The sequence below is a fragment of the Pseudophryne corroboree genome, unplaced genomic scaffold, assembly GCF_028390025.1.
Source record: "Pseudophryne corroboree isolate aPseCor3 unplaced genomic scaffold, aPseCor3.hap2 scaffold_396, whole genome shotgun sequence".
In the NCBI taxonomy this organism is placed as follows: domain Eukaryota; kingdom Metazoa; phylum Chordata; class Amphibia; order Anura; family Myobatrachidae; genus Pseudophryne; species Pseudophryne corroboree.
The window spans coordinates 352,727-358,086 of record NW_026970037.1 but is presented as its reverse complement, the minus strand read 5'-3'; the positions used below and the strand labels follow the sequence as shown (position 1 = coordinate 358,086).

The 5,360-nt window shown below is 49.0% G+C and overlaps 1 pseudogene; it reads left to right on the top strand.

Annotated features, from left to right (window-relative positions):
- The first annotated feature begins 5,181 nt into the window (after positions 1-5,181).
- Positions 5,182-5,360, top strand: LOC135023359 (U1 spliceosomal RNA; annotated as a pseudogene).

The window sequence follows — 5,360 nt, the reverse complement described above, 5'->3', positions numbered from 1 at the left end:
TTAAATAAAGATTTTCTTAATTCCTTACCTGTGTGCTAATTAGATATCACCTTGTTTTCACATTAAACAGACTTCCACATGCGAAAGCAGCAAGGATGCAGTGGCGTTAATGTTTCCTGGTGTCAACCTGTATTATTTCAGTAGACATTGAAATGAGGATGCATCTTGCTGCCTTTCCAATGAAGCAAGTTTAATTCAGTAATAGGTGAAAAACCATTCCTACAAAGGTGTTAATCAGAGACTTGGCTTTGTGGACACTTTTCAGAGAGCAAATTTGTTAGCATAAACATAAAATCAGAAAATGAAGAGCTGTTTAAACAGCTACTGCCTGAGGGTCTCTTGACCTGGTGCAATACCTCTGTAGCTTTTTGTTGAGGCGGGACGCCATCATGTCTATCTGGAACAGTCCCCACCGACTTGCAATCTGTGCGAAGACTTCCTGATGGAGTCCCCACTCTCCTGGATGTAGGTCGTGTCTGCTGAGGAAGTCTGCTTCCCAGTTGTCCACTCCCGGAATGAACACTGCTGACAGTGCGCTTACATGATTCTCCACCCAGCGAAGAATTCTGGTGGCTTCCGCCATCGCCACTCTGCTCCTTGTGCCGCCTTGGCGGTTTACATGAACTACTGCGGTGACGTTGTCTGACTGGATCAGAACTGGTTGGTCGCGAAGTAAGGTCTCCGCTTGACATAGGGCGTTGTATATGGCCCTTAGCTCCAGGATGTTGATGTGAAGACAAGTCTCCTGACTTGACCAAAGACCTTGGAAATTTCTTCCCTGTGTGGCTGCTCCCCAACCTCGGAGGCTCGCGTTCGTGGTCACCAGGATCCAGTCCTGAATGCCGAACCTGCGGCCCTCTAGAAGGTGAGCACTCTGCAGCCACCACAGGAGAGATACCCTGGCCCTGGGGGACAGGGTGATCAACTGATGAATCTGTAGATGTGACCCGGACCACTTGTCCAGTAGGTCCCATTGCAAGATCCTCGCATGGAACCTGCCGAAGGGAATGGCCTCGTATGATGCCACCATCATTCCCAGGACTCGAGTGCAGTGATGCACTGACACCTGTTTTGGTTTCAATAGGTTCCTGACCAGAGTCATGAGTTCCTGGGCCTTTTCTATCGGAAGATAAACCCTTTTCTGGTCCGTATCCAGAATAATGCCCAAGCAAAGTCAGACGAGTCGTAGGAACCAACTGCGACTTCGGGATATTGAGAATCCAGCCGTTTTGCTGTAACACCTTCAATGAAAGTTATACGCTGTTCAGCAACTGCTCTCTTGATCTCGCTTTTATGAGGAGATCGTTCAAGTACGGGATAATTGTGACACCTTGCTTTCGCAGGAGCACCATAATTTCTGTCATTACCTTGGTGAAAATTCTCGGAGAAAATTCTGGAGAGACCAAACGGCAACGTCTGAAATTGGTAATGACAATACTGTACCGCAAATCTTAGGTACGCCTGATGAGGTGGATAAATGAGTACATGAAGGTATGCATCATTTATGTCCAGAGATATCATAAAATCCCCCCCTTCTAGGCTGGCGATGACCGCTCTTAGCGATTCCATCTTGAACTTGAACCTTTTCAAGTATAGGTTCAGGGATTTTAAATTTAATATGGGTCTGACCAAACCGTCCGGTTTTGGGACTACAAACAGGGTCGAATAATTTCCCTTTCCTTGTTGAAGCAGGGGAACCTTGACCACCACCTGTTGAAGATACAATTTGTGAATTGCATTTAACACTATCTCCCTTTCCTGGGGAGAAGATGGTAGGGCCGATTTGAAAAACCGGCGAGGAGGCACCTCTTCGAATTTCAGCTTGTAACCCTGAGAAACAATTTCTATTGCCTAGGGATCCACCTGCGAATGAACCCAGATGTGGCTGAAAACTCGAAGACGTGCCCCCAACTGGGCGGACTCCTTTAGCGGAGCCCCAGCGTCATGCGGTGGATTTTGTAGAGGCCGGGGAGGACTTCTGTTCCTGGGAACTAGCTGTGTTGTGCAGCTTCTTCCCTCTGCCCTTACCTCTGGCAAGAAAGGACGCACCTCGTACTTTCTTGTTTCTCTGTGATCGAAAGGACTGCATTTGATAATGTGGTGCTTTCTTAGGCTGTGAGGGAATATAAGGCAAAAAATTTGATTTACCAGCTGTAGCTGTGGAGACAAGGTCCGAGAGACCTTCCCCAAACAATTCCTCACCCCTGTAAGGTAAAACCTCCATATGCCTTTTTGAGTCGGCATCACCTGTCCATTGCCGGGTCCATAGGACTCGTCTAGCAGAAATCGACATAGCGTTTATTCTAGAACCCAGTAGACTAATGTCACTTTGAGCATCTCTCATATATAGGACAGCATCTTTTATATGCCCTATGGTCAATAACATAGCATCCTTATCTAGGGTCTCAATCTCTGCTGATAAGGTATCTGTCCATGCTGCCACCGCGCTACAACCTCGGCCGACGCAATTGCCGGTCTGAGTAAGGTACCAGAATGTGTGTAAATGGACTTTAGGGTAACCTCCTGCTTGCGGTCAGCAGGGTCCCTGATGGTAGCCGTATCCTGGGATGGCAGCGCTACCTTTTTGGATAAGCGTGTCAATGCTTTATCCACCCTAGGGGAGGATTCCCACCGTATCCTGTCCATTGGCGGGAAAGGATACGCCATAAGAATCCTTTTGGGAATCTGCAGCTTTTTGTCTGGAGATTCCCAAGCTTTTTCACATAATTCGTTCAACTCATGTGAGGGGGGAAAGGTTATCTCAGGTTTCTTTCCCTTATACATGTATACCCTCGTGTCAGGGACAGGGGACTCTGTGATGTGCAAAACATCTTTTATTGCAATAATCATATATCGAATACATTTAGCCAATTTTGGTTGTAACTTTGCATCATCGTAGTCGACACTGGAGTCAGAATCCGTGTCGGTATCTGTGTCAACTATTTGGGATAGTGGGCGCTTTTGAGACCCCGAAGGTCCCTGCGACATAGGGACAGGCATGGGTTGACTCCCTGACTGTTCCCTAGCTTCAGCTTTGTCTAATCTCTTGTGTAATAAGTTTACATTAGCACTTAAAACATTCCACATATCCATCCAGTCAGGTGTCGGCGTTGTCGATGGAGACACCACATTAATTTGCTCCTGCTCCTCTCTAGGAGAGCCTTCTACCTCAGACATGTCGACACACGTGTACCGACACACCATACACTCAGGGAATCCTCTTATCTGAGGACAGTTCCCCAACAAGGCCCTTTGGAGAGACAGAGAGAGAAAGTATGCCAGCACACACCCCAGCGCTATATGACCCAGGAAAAAAACACAATCATTTTATGTTTACCCAGTAGCGCTGTATTTCCATATATATATGCGCCTAATTATGTGCCCTCTCTTCTTTAAGACCCTCTTTCTACCGTGGTATAAGCAGGGGAGAGTCCATGGAGCTTCCCCTCAGCGGTGCTGTGGAGAAAATGGCGCTGGTGAGTGCTGAGGGAGAAGCCCCACCCCCTCAGCGACGGGCTTCTGTCCCGCTCAAATATAGTAAAAAAATGGCGGGGGCTCTTATATATATATACAGTGCCTAGCTGCATATATATTTATTTTGCCAAAGAGAGGTCTATATTGCTGCCCAGGGCGTCCCCCCTGCGCCCTTCACCCTTACACTGACTGCCGTGTGTGAGGTGTATGGGAGCAATGGAGCACAGCTTTACTGCTGTGCGTTACCTCAGTGAAGATCATGAAGTCTTCCGCCGCCTCTGAAGTCTTCTTTTCTTCTCATACTCACCCGGCTTCTATCTTCCGGCTCTGCGAGGGGGACGGCGGCGCGGCTCTGGGACGGACGGCGAGGGTGAGACCTGCGTACCGATCCCTCTGGAGCTAATGCTGTACAGTAGCCTAAGAAGCAGAGCCTATCAACTCACAGAAGTAGGTGTGCATCTCTCCCCTCCGCCCCTCGATGCAGGGAGTCTGTTGCCAGCAGGCTCCCTGAAAATAAAAAAATCTAACAAATATACTTTCTGTCAGGAAACTCAGGAGAGCTCCCTGAAAAGCACCCAGTCTCCTCTGGGCACAGTAGTAAACTGAGGTCTGGAGGAGGGGCATAGAGGGAGGAGCCAGTGCACACCCAGATCTAAAGTCTTTCTTAAAGTGCCCATGTCTCCTGCGGAGCCCGTCTATCCCCCATGGTCCTTACGGAGTCCCCAGCATCCTCTAGGACGTAAGAGAAAAATTATGCTGGCAGAAAAATCCAATTGAGTGATTAAACAGCTCCAGAGCTGCTCTGTAAGGCAAGTAAAAGGGTGTGGGCCCTGCAGCACTACCTGTAGTTTGCATTGTGCATTGGAAGCCTAGTTTGCTGTCTGTTTCCACTTCTTTTTTCTTGAGCCCCTCCCGTCTATACCCTTGTGCACTATCCTGACTTCTCCTCCCGTCTGCTTACTTTGTGCCTTCCAATGCACAATGCAAACTACAGGTAGTGCTGCAGGGCCCACACCCTTTTACTTGCCTTACAGAGCAGCTCTTGAGCTGTTACAGTGCCCAGCTGCTGCAAGAAATCAGCGTGAATGCTTCAGGGGCTGGGGCATGGCCAACATGAGCCCCACACCGAAGGAGGGTGGGGGTGTTTAATGCGAACTAGGGGTCTCGCACAATGCGAACTACAGGTAGTGCTGCAGGGCCCACACCCTTTTACTTGCATTACAGAGCAGCTCTGGAGCTGTTACAGTGCCCAGCTGCTGCAAGAAATCAGCTTGAATCCTTCAGGGGCTGGGGCATAGCCAACATGAGCCCCACACCGACGGAGGGTGGAGGTGTTTAATGCGAACTAGGGGTCATCCAAGTGCCGCAAAAGGCCGCCATGCCCTGCACGCCCCTTTTCTCTTTTCATATGCAGACGAGGGTTGAAGCCAACTTTGACCCACTGCTTGGATGACATCGCCATATGCAAATCCATCTGCTGCAGGCCTTCCCCCAGGAATGCTTGCACTAGTTGTTGCATTTGGTTTGTTGTTTGGGGGTGCTTCAGTATTAGGCAGCCTTCTGCCCTCCCATGTTCATCTGAAAATATGTGTTCTCCCTGCAGTTGTTGTCCCCAGATGAGAGTTCCCTTGTGCTGCCTCAGTTGAATCTCCTTTACTTGACAGAGATGTGCCTGAGCAGCGGCCCTCCCCAGCCCTATCCCAAATCATACTTATTTTGCATAGGAGATACCATGGTCATGAAGACTGTTCTCCCAGGGTGCGGTTCATTCATTGCATTCTGGGTATGCTGACCCCTGTGATTTCCCCAAATGTGGGAAACTCGACTGCATTATTTAATGCGAACTAGGGGTCATCCAAGCACCGCAAAAGGCCGCCATGCCCTGC